This window comes from Lemur catta, chromosome 11 (assembly GCF_020740605.2).
Source record: "Lemur catta isolate mLemCat1 chromosome 11, mLemCat1.pri, whole genome shotgun sequence".
Taxonomy (NCBI): domain Eukaryota; kingdom Metazoa; phylum Chordata; class Mammalia; order Primates; family Lemuridae; genus Lemur; species Lemur catta.
This window is the reverse complement of record NC_059138.1, coordinates 98811982-98822736: the sequence shown is the minus strand read 5'-3', so window position 1 is coordinate 98822736 and position 10755 is coordinate 98811982.

The window sequence follows — 10755 nt, the reverse complement described above, 5'->3', positions numbered from 1 at the left end:
GGTTAGGGTTAGCATCAGCCCTAGGATATTGTTAGGGTTAAGGTTAGGGTTAGCATCAGCCGTAGGATAGTGTTAGGGTTAGGGTTAGCCTCAGCCCTAAGAGAGTGTTAGAGTTAGGGTTAGGGTTAGCATCAGTCCTAGAATAGTGTCAGGGTTAGGGTTAGGGTTCGCATCAGCCCTAGGATAGTGTTAGTGTTATGGTTAGCATCAGCCCTACGATAGTGTTAGGGTTAGTGTTAGGGTTAGCATCCGCCCTAGGATAGTGTTAGGGTTAGGGTTAACATAAACCCTAGGATAGTGTTAGGGTTAGGGTTAGGGTTATCATCAGGCCTAGGATACTGTTATGGTTAGAGTTAGGGTTAGCATCAGTTCAAGTATAGTGTTAGGGTTAGCGTTAGGGTTAGCATCTGCCCTAGGATAGTGTTAGGATTAGGGTTAGGGTTAACATCAGCCCAAGGATAGTGTTAGGGTTAGGGTTAGCATCAGCCCTAGGATAGTGTTAGGGTTAGGGTTAGGGTTAGCATCAGGCCCAGGATATTGTTAGGGTTAGGGTTAGCATCAGCCCAAGGATAGTGTTAGGGTTGGGGTTATGGTTAGCATCAGCCCTAGGATAATGTTAGGGTTAGGGTTAGCATCAACCCTAGGATAGTGTTTGGGTTAGGGTTAGGGTTAGCATCAGCCCTAGGATAGTGTTAGGGTTAGGGTTATCCTCAGCCCTAGGAGAGTGTTAGGGTTAGGGATAGGGTTAGCATCAGGCCTAGGATAGTGTTAGGGTTAGGGTTAGGGTTAGCATCAGCCCTAGGATAGTGTTAGGGTTAGGGTTAGCATCAGGCCTAGGATAGTGTTAGGGTTAGGGTTAGCATCAGCCCTAGGATAGTGTTAGGGTTAGGGTTAGGGTTAGCATCAGCCCTAGGATAGTGTTAGGGTTATGGTTAGGTTTAGCATCAGCCCTAGGATAGTGTTAGGGTAAGGGTTAGGGTTACCATCAGGCCTAGGATAGTGTTAGGGTTACGGTTAGAATCAGCCCTAGGATAGTTTTAGGGTTAGCGTTAAGTTTAGCATCAGCCCTAGGATAGTGTTAGGATTAGGGTTAGGGTTAGCATCAGCCCTAGGATAGTGTTAGGGTTAGGGTTAGGGTTAGCATCAGCCCTAGGATAGTGTTAGGGTTAGGGTTAGCATCAGCCCTAGGATAGTGTTAGGGTTAGGGTTAGGGTTAGCATCAGGCCTAGGATAGTGTTAGGGTTAGGGTTAGCATCAGCCCTAGGATAGTGTTAGGGTTAGGGTTAGGGTTAGCATCAGGCCTAGGATAGTGTTAGGGTTAGGGTTAGCATCAGCCCTAGGATAGTGTTAGGGTTAGAATTAGGGTTAGCACCAGGCTTAGGATAGTGTTAGTGTTAGGGTTACCATCAGCCTTAGGATAGTGTTAGGGTTAGGGGTAGCCTCAGCCCTAGGATAGTGTTAGCGTTAGAGTTAGGGTTAGCATCAGCCCTAGGATAGTGTTAGGGGTAGGGTTAGGGTTAACATCAGCCCTAGCATAGTGTTAGTGTTAGGGTTAGCATCAGCAATGGGATAGTGTTAGGGATAGGGTTAGGGTTAGCATCAGCCCTAGGATAGTATTAGGGTTAGGGTTAGGGTTAGCATCAGCTCTAGGATAGTGTTAGGGTTAGGGTTAGGGTTAGCATCAGCCCTAGGATAGTGTTAGGGTTAGGGTTAGGGTTAGCATCACCCCTAGGATAGTGTTAGGGTTAGGGTTAGCATCAGCCCTAGGATAGTGTTAGGGTTAGGGTTAGGGTTAGCATCAGGCCTAGGATAGTGTTAGGGTTAGGGTTAGCATCAGCCCTAGGATAGTGTTAGGGTTAGGGTTAGGGTTAGCATCAGCCCTAGGATAGTGTTAGGGTTAGGGTTAGTGTTAGCATCAGCCCTAGGATATTATTAGGGTTAGGGTTAGCATCAGCCCTAGGATAGTGTTAGGCTTAGAGATAGGGTTAGCACCAGGCTTAGGATAGTGTTAGTGTTAGGGTTACCATCAGCCTCAGGATAGTGTTAGGGTTAGGGTTAGGGTTAGCATCAGCCGTAGGATAGTGTTAGGGTTAGGGTTAGCCTCAGCCCTAGGATAGTGTTAGGGGTAGGGTTAGGGTTAACATCAGCCCTAGCATAGTGTTAGTGTTAGGGTTAGCATCAGCCCTGGGATAGTGTTAGGGATAGGGTTAGGGTTAGCATCAGCCCTAGGATAGTATTAGGGTTAGGGTTAGGGTTAGGGTTAGGGTTAGCATCAGCTCTAGGATAGTGTTAGGGTTAGGGTTAGGGTTAGCATCAGCCCTAGGATAGTGTTAGGGTTAGGGTTAGGGTTAGCACCAGGCTTAGGATAGTGTTAGTGTTAGCGTTACCATCAGCCTTAGGATAGTGTTAGGATTAGGGTTAGCCTCAGCCCTAGGATAGTGTTAGCGTTAGGGTTAGGGTTAGCATCAGCCCTAGGATAGTGTTAGGGGTAGGGTTAGGGTTAGCATCAGCCCTAGCATAGTGTTAGTGTTAGGGTTAGCATCAGCCCTAGGATAGTGTTAGGTTTAGGGTTAGGGTTAGCATCAGCCCTAGGATAGTATTAGGGTTAGGGTTAGGGTTAGGGTTAGCATCAGCTCTAGGATAGTGTTAGGGTTAGGGATAGGGTTAGCATCAGCCCTAGGATAGTGTTAGGGTTAGGGTTAGGGTTAGCATCAGCCCTAGGATAGTGTTAGGGTTAGGGTTAGCATCAGCCCTGGGATAATGTTAGGGTTAGGGTTAGGGTTAGGGTTAGCATCAGCCCTAGGATAGTGTTAGGGTTAGGGTTAGCATCAGCCCTAGGTTAGTGTTAGAGTTAGGGTTAGGGTTAGCATCAGCCCTAGGATAGTGTTAGGGTTAGGGTTAGCATCAGCCCTAGGAGAGTGTTAGGGTTAGGGTTAGGGTTAGCATCAGCCCTAGGATAGTGTTAGGGTTAGGGTTAGCATCAGCCCTAGGATAGTGTTAGGGTTAGGGTTAACATAAACCCTAGGATAGTGTTAGGGTTAGGGTTAGGGTTATCATCAGGCCTAGGATAGTGTTAGGGTTAGGGTTAGGGTTAGCATCAGTTCAAGGATAGTGTTAGGGTTAGCGATAGGGTTAGTATCAGCCATAGGATAGTGTTAGGGTTAGGGTTAGGGTTAGCATCAGCCCTAGGATAGTGTTAGTGTTAGGGTTAGCATCAGCCCTAGGATAGTGTTAGTGTTAGGTTTAGGGTTAGCATCCGCCCTAGGATAGTGTTAGGGTTAGGGTTAGGGTTAACATCAGCCCAAGGATAGTGTTAGGGTTAGGGTTAGCATCAGCCCTAGGATAGTGTTAGGGTTAGGGTTAGGGTTAGCATCAGGCCCAGGATATTGTTAGGGTTAGGGTTAGCATCAGCCCAAGGATAGTGTTAGGGTTAGGGTTAGGGTTAGCATCAGCCCTAGGATAATGTTAGGGTTAGGGTTAGCATCAACCCTAGGATAGTGTTTGGGTTAGGGTTAGGGTTAGCATCAGCCCTAGGATAGTGTTAGGGTTAGGGTTAGCCTCAGCCCTAGGAGAGTGTTAGGGTTAGGGATAGGGTTAGCATCAGGCCTAGGATAGTGTTAGGGTTAGGGTTAGGGTTAGCATCAGCCCTAGGATAGTGTTAGGGTTAGGGTTAGCATCAGGCCTAGGATAGTGTTAGGGTTAGGGTTAGTATCAGCCCTAGGATAGTTTTAGGGTTAGGGTTAGGGTTAGCATCAGCCCTAGGATAGTGTTAGGGTTATGGTTAGGTTTAGCATCAGCCCTAGGATAGTGTTAGGGTAAGGGTTAGGGTTAGCATCAGGCCTAGGATAGTGTTAGGGTCACGGTTAGAATCAGCCCTAGGATAGTGTTAGGGTTAGGGTTAAGTTTAGCATCAGCCCTAGGATAGTGTTAGGGTTAGGGTTAGGGTTAGCATCAGCCATAGGATAGTGTTAGGGTTAGGGTTAGGGTTAGCATCAGCCCTAGGATAGTGTTAGGGTTAGGGTTAGGATCAGGCCTAGGATAGTGTTAGGGTTAGGGTTAGGGTTAGCATCAGGCCTAGGATAGGGTTAGGGTTAGGGTTAGCATCAGCCCTAGGATAGTGTTAGGGTTAGGTTTAGGGTTAGCATCAGCCCTAGGATAGTGTTAGGGTTAGGGTTAGTGTTAGCATCAGCCCTAGGATATTATTAGGGTTAGGGTTAGCATCAGCCCTAGGATAGTGTTAGGGTTAGAGTTAGGGTTAGCACCAAGCTTAGGATACTGTTAGTGTTAGGGTTACCATCAGCCTTAGGATAGTGTTAGGGTTAGGGTTAGGGTTAGCATCAGCCGTAGGATAGTGTTAGGGTTAGGGTTAGCCTCAGCCCTAGGATAGTGTAAGTGTTAGGGTTAGGGTTAGCATCAGCCCTAGGATAGTGTTAGGGGTAGGGTTAGTGTTAACATCAGCCCTAGCATAGTGTTAGTGTTAGGGTCAGCATCAGCCCTGGGATAGTGTTAGGGATAGGGTTAGGCTTAGCATCAGCCTTAGGATAGTATTAGGGTTAGGGTTAGGGTTAGGGTTAGGGTAAGCATCAGCTCTAGGATAGTGTTAGGGCTAGGGTTAGGGTTAGCATCAGCCCTAGGATAGTGTTAGGGTTAGGGTTAGGGTTAGCATCAGCCCTAGGATAGTGTTAGGGTTAGGGTTAGCATCAGCCCTAGGATAGTGTTAGGGTTAGGGTTAGGGTTAGCATCAGGCCTAGGATAGCGTTAGGGTTAGGGTTAGCATCAGCCCTAGGGTAGTGTTAGGGTTAGGGTTAGCATCAGCCCTAGGATAGTGTTAGGGTTAGGGTTATTGTTAGCATCAGCCCTAGGATATTATTAGGGTTAGGGTTAGCATCAGCTCTAGGATAGTGTTAGGGTTAGGGTTAGGGTTAGCATCAGCCCTAGGATAGTGTTAGGGTTAGGGTTAGGGTTAGCATCAGCCCTAGGATAGTGTTAGGGTTAGGGTTAGCATCAGCCCTGGTATAATGTTAGGGATAGGGTTAGGGTTAGCATCAGCCCTAGGATAGTGTTAGGGTTAGGGTTAGCATTAGCCCTGGATAGTGTTAGAGTTAGGGTTAGGGTTAGCATCAGCCCTAGGATAGTGTTAGGGTTAGGGTTATCATCAGCCCTAGGATAGTGTTAGGGTTAGGGTTAGGGTTAGCATCAGACCTAGGATAGTGTTAGGGTTAGGGTTAGCATCAGCCCTAGGATAGTGTTAGGGTTAGGGTTAGCATCAACCCTAGGATAGTGTTAGGGTTAGGGTTAGGGTTAGCATCAGCCCTAGGATAGTGTTAGGGTTAGGGTTAGCATCAGCCCTAGGATAGTGTTAGGGTTAGGGTTAACATAAACCCTAGGATAGTGTTAGGGTTAGGGTTAGGGTTATCATCAGGCCTAGGATAGTTTTAGGGTTAGGGTTAGCATCAGTTCAAGGATAGTGTTAGTGTTAGCGTTAGGGTTAGCATCAGCCCTAGGATAGTGTTAGGGTTAGGGTTAGGGTTAGCATCAGCCCTAGGATAGTGTTAGGGTTAGGGTTAGCATCAGCCCTAGGATAGTGTTAGGGTTAGGGTTAGCATCAGCCCTGGGATAATGTTAGGGTTAGGGTTAGGGTTAGCATCAGCCCTAGGATAGTGTTAGGGTTAGGGTTAGCATCAGCCCTGGATAGTGTTAGAGTTAGGGTTAGGATTAGCATCAGCCCTAGGATAGTGTTAGGGTTAGGGTTAGCATCAGCCCTAGGATAGTGTTAGGGTTAGGGTTAGCATCAACCCTAGGATAGTGTTAGGGTTAGGGTTAGGGTTAGCATCAGCCCTAGGATAGTGTTAGGGTTATGGTTAGCATCAGCCCTAGGATAGTGTTAGGGTTAGGGTTAACATAAACCCTAGGATAGTGTTAGGGTTAGGGTTAGGGTTATCATCAGGCCTAGGATAGTTTTAGGGTTAGGGTTAGCATCAGTTCAAGGATAGTGTTAGGGTTAGCGTTACGGTTAGCATCAGCCCTAGGATAGTGTTAGGGTTAGGGTTAGGGTTAGCATCAGCCCTAGGATAGTGTTAGGGTTAGGGTTAGCATCAGCCCTAGGATAGTGTTAGGGTTAGGGTTAGGGTAAGCATCAGCGTTTGGAGAGTGTTAGGGTTAGGGTTACGGTTAGCATGAGCCCTAGGATAGTGTTAGTGTTAGGGCTAGCATCAGCCCTAGGATAGTGTTAGGGTTAGGGTTAGGGTTAGCATCCGCCCTAGGATAGTGTTAGGTTTAGGGTTAGGGTTAGCATCAGCCCTAGGATAGTGTTAGGGTTAGGGTTAACATAAACCCTAGGATAGTGTTAGGCTTAGGGTTAGGGTTATCATCAGGCCTAGGATAGTGTTAGGGTTAGGGTTATGGTTAGCATCAGTTCAAGGATAGTGTTAGGGTTAGCCTTAGGGTTAGCATCAGCCCTAGGATAGTGTTAGGTTTAGGGTTAGTGTTAGCATCAGCCCTAGGATAGTGTTAGGGTTAGGGTTAGCATCAGGCCTAGGATAGTGTTAGGGTTAGGGTTAGGGTTAGCATCAGGCCTAGGATAGTGTTAGGGTTAGGGTTAGCATCAGCCCTAGGATATTGTTAGGGTTAAGGTTAGGGTTAGGATCAGCCGTAGGATAGTGTTAGGGTTAGGGTTAGCCTCAGCCCTAAGATTGTGTTAGAGTTAGGGTTAGGGTTAGCATCAGTCCTAGAATAGTGTTAGGGTTAGGGTTAGGGTTCGCATCAGCCCTAGGATAGTGTTAGTGTTATGGTTAGCATCAGCCCTAGGATAGTGTTAGGGTTAGGGTTAGGGTTAGCATCCGCCCTAGGATAGTGTTAGGGTTAGGGTTACGTTTAGCATCAGCCCTAGGATAGTGTTAGGGTTAGGGTTAACATAAAACCTAGGATAGTGTTAGGGTTAGGGTTAGGGTTATCATCAGGCCTAGGATAGTGTTAGGGTTAGGGTTATGGTTCGCATCAGTTCAAGGATAGTTTTAGGGTTAGCGTTACGGTTAGCATCAGCCCTAGGATAGTGTTAGGGTTAGAGTTAGGGTTAGCATCAGCCCTAGGATAGTGTTAGGGTTAGGGTTAGGGTTAGCATCAGCCCTTGGATAGTGTTAGGGTTAGGGTTAGCATCAGCCCTAGGATAGTGTTAGGGTTAGGGTTAGGGTTAGCATCAGGCCTAGGATAGTGTTAGGGTTAGGGTTAGCATCAGCCCTAGGATAGTGTTAGTGTTAGGGTTAGCATCAGCCCTAGGATAGTGTTAGGGTTAGGGTTATTGTTAGCATCAGCCCTAGGATATTATTAGGGTTAGGGTTAGCATCAGCCCTAGGGTAGTGTTAGGGTTAGAGTTAGGGTTAGCACCAGGCTTAGGATAGTGTTAGTGTTAGGGTTACCATCAGCCTTAGGATAGTGTTAGGGTTAGGGTTAGGGTTAGCATCAGCCGTAGGATAGTGTTAGGGTTAGGGTTATCCTCAGCCCTAGGATAGTGTTAGCGTTAGGGTTAGGGTTAGCATCAGCCCTAGGATAGTGTTAGGGGTAGGGTTAGGGTTAACATCAGCCCTAGCATAGTGTTAGTGTTAGGGTTAGCATCAGCCCTGGGATAGTGTTAGGGATAGGGTTAGGGTTAGCATCAGCCCTAGGATAGTATTAGGGTTAGGGTTAGGGTTAGGGTTAGGGTGAGCATCAGCTCTAGGATAGTGTTAGGGTTATGGTTAGGGTTAGCATCAGCCCTAGGATAGTGTTAGGGTTAGGGTTAGGGTTAGCATCAGCCCTAGGATAGTGTTAGGGTTAGGGTTAGCATCAGCCCTAGGATAGTGTTAGGGTTAGGGTTAACATAAACCCTAGGATAGTGTTAGGGTTAGGGTTAGGGTTATCATCACACCTAGGATAGTGTTAGGGTTAGGGTTAGGGTTAGCATCAGTTCAAGGATAGTGTTAGGGTTAGCGATAGGGTTAGCATCAGCCATAGGATAGTGTTAGGGTTAGGGTTAGGGTTAGCATCAGCCCTAGGATAGTGTTAGTGTTAGGGTTAGCATCAGCCCTAGGATAGTGTTAGGGTTAGGGTTAGGGTTAACATCAGCCCAAGGATAGTGTTAGGGTTAGGGTTAGCATCAGCCCTAGGATAGTGTTAGGGTTAGGGTTAGGGTTAGCATCAGGCCCAGGATATTGTTAGGGTTAGGGTTAGCATCAGCCCAAGGATAGTGTTAGGGTTAGGGTTAGGGTTAGCATCAGCCCTAGGATAATGTTAGGGTTAGGGTTAGCATCAACCCTAGGATAGTGTTTGGGTTAGGGTTAGGGTTAGCATCAGCCCTAGGATAGTGTTAGGGTTAGGGTTAGCCTCAGACCTAGGAGAGTGTTAGGGTTAGGGATAGGGTTAGCATCAGGCCTAGGATAGTGTTAGGGTTAGGGTTAGGGTTAGCATCAGCCCTAGGATAGTGTTAGGGTTAGGGTTAGCATCAGGCCTAGGATAGTGTTAGGGTTAGGGTTAGTATCAGCCCTAGGATAGTTTTAGGGTTAGGGTTAGGGTTAGCATCAGCCCTAGGATAGTGTTAGGGTTATGGTTAGGTTTAGCATCAGCCCTAGGATAGTGTTAGGGTAAGGGTTAGGGTTAGCATCAGGCCTAGGATAGTGTTAGGGTTACGGTTAGAATCAGCCCTAGGATAGTGTTAGGGTTAGGGTTAAGTTTAGCATCAGCCCTAGGATAGTGTTAGGGTTAGGGTTAGGGTTAGCATCAGCCATAGGATAGTGTTAGGGTTAGGGTTAGGGTTAGCATCAGCCCTAGGATAGTGTTAGGGTTAGGGTTAGGATCAGCCCTAGGATAGTGTTAGGGTTAGGGTTAGGGTTAGCATCAGGCCTAGGATAGGGTTAGGGTTAGGGTTAGCATCAGCCCTAGGATAGTGTTAGGGTTAGGTTTAGGGTTAGCATCAGCCCTAGGATAGTGTTAGGGTTAGGGTTAGTGTTAGCATCAGCCCTAGGATATTATTAGGGTTAGGGTTAGCATCAGCCCTAGGATAGTGTTAGGGTTAGAGTTAGGGTTAGCACCAGGCTTAGGATAATGTCAGTGTTAGGGTTACCATCAGCCTTAGGATAGTGTTAGGGTTAGGGTTAGGGTTAGCATCAGCCGTAGGATAGTGTTAGGGTTAGGGTTAGCCTCAGCCCTAGGATAGTGTAAGCGTTAGGGTTAGGGTTAGCATCAGCCCTAGGATAGTGTTAGGGGTAGGGTTAGTGTTAACATCAGCCCTAGCATAGTGTTAGTGTTAGGGTCAGCATCAGCCCTGGGATAGTGTTAGGGATAGGGTTAGGCTTAGCATCAGCCCTAGGATAGTATTAGGGTTAGGGTTAGGGTTAGGGTTAGGGTAAGCATCAGCTCTAGGATAGTGTTAGGGTTAGGGTTAGGGTTAGCATCAGCCCTAGGATAGTGTTAGGGTTAGGGTTAGGGTTAGCCTCAGCCCTAGGATAGTGTTAGGGTTAGGGTTAGCATCAGCCCTAGGATAGTGTTAGGGTTAGGGTTAGGGTTAGCATCAGGCCTAGGATAGCGTTAGGGTTAGGGTTAGCATCAGCCCTAGGGTAGTGTTAGGGTTAGGGTTAGCATCAGCCCTAGGATAGTGTTAGGGTTAGGGTTATTGTTAGCATCAGCCCTAGGATATTATTAGGGTTAGGGTTAGCATCAGCTCTAGGATAGTGTTAGGGTTAGGGTTAGGGTTAGCATCAGCCCTAGGATAGTGTTAGGGTTAGGGTTAGGGTTAGCATCAGCCCTAGGATAGTGTTAGGGTTAGGGTTAGTGTTAGCATCAGCCCTAGGATAGTGTTAGGGTTAGGGTTAGCATCAGGCCTAGGATAGTGTTAGGGTTAGGGTTAGGGTTAGCATCAGGCCTAGGATAGTGTTAGGGTTAGGGTTAGCATCAGCCCTAGGATATTGTTAGGGTTAAGGTTAGGATTAGGATCAGCCGTAGGATAGTGTTAGGGTTAGGGTTAGCCTCAGCCCTAAGATAGTGTTAGAGTTAGGGTTAGGGTTAGCATCAGTCCTAGAATAGTGTTAGGGTTAGGGTAAGGGTTCGCATCAGCCCTAGGATAGTGTTAGTGTTATGGTTAGCATCAGCCCTAGGATAGTGTTAGGGTTAGGGTTAGGGTTAGCATCCGCCCTAGGATAGTGTTAGGGTTAGGGTTACGTTTAGCATCAGCCCTAGGATAGTGTTAGGGTTAGGGTTAACATAAAACCTAGGATAGTGTTAGGGTTAGGGTTAGGGTTATCATCAGGCCTAGGATAGTGTTAGGGTTAGGGTTATGGTTCGCATCAGTTCAAGGATAGTTTTAGGGTTAGCGTTACGGTTAGCATCAGCCCTAGGATAGTGTTAGGGTTAGAGTTAGGGTTAGCATCAGCCCTAGGATAGTGTTAGGGTTAGGGTTAGGGTTAGCATCAGCCCTTGGATAGTGTTAGGGTTAGGGTTAGCATCAGCCCTAGGATAGTGTTAGGGTTAGGGTTAGGGTTAGCATCAGGCCTAGGATAGTGTTAGGGTTAGGGTTAGCATCAGCCCTAGGATAGTGTTAGTGTTAGGGTTAGCATCAGCCCTAGGATAGTGTTAGGGTTAGGGTTATTGTTAGCATCAGCCCTAGGATATTATTAGGGTTAGGGTTAGCATCAGCCCTAGGGTAGTGTTAGGGTTAGAGTTAGGGTTAGCACCAGGCTTAGGATAGTGTTAGTGTTAGGGTTACCATCAGCCTTAGGATAGTGTTAG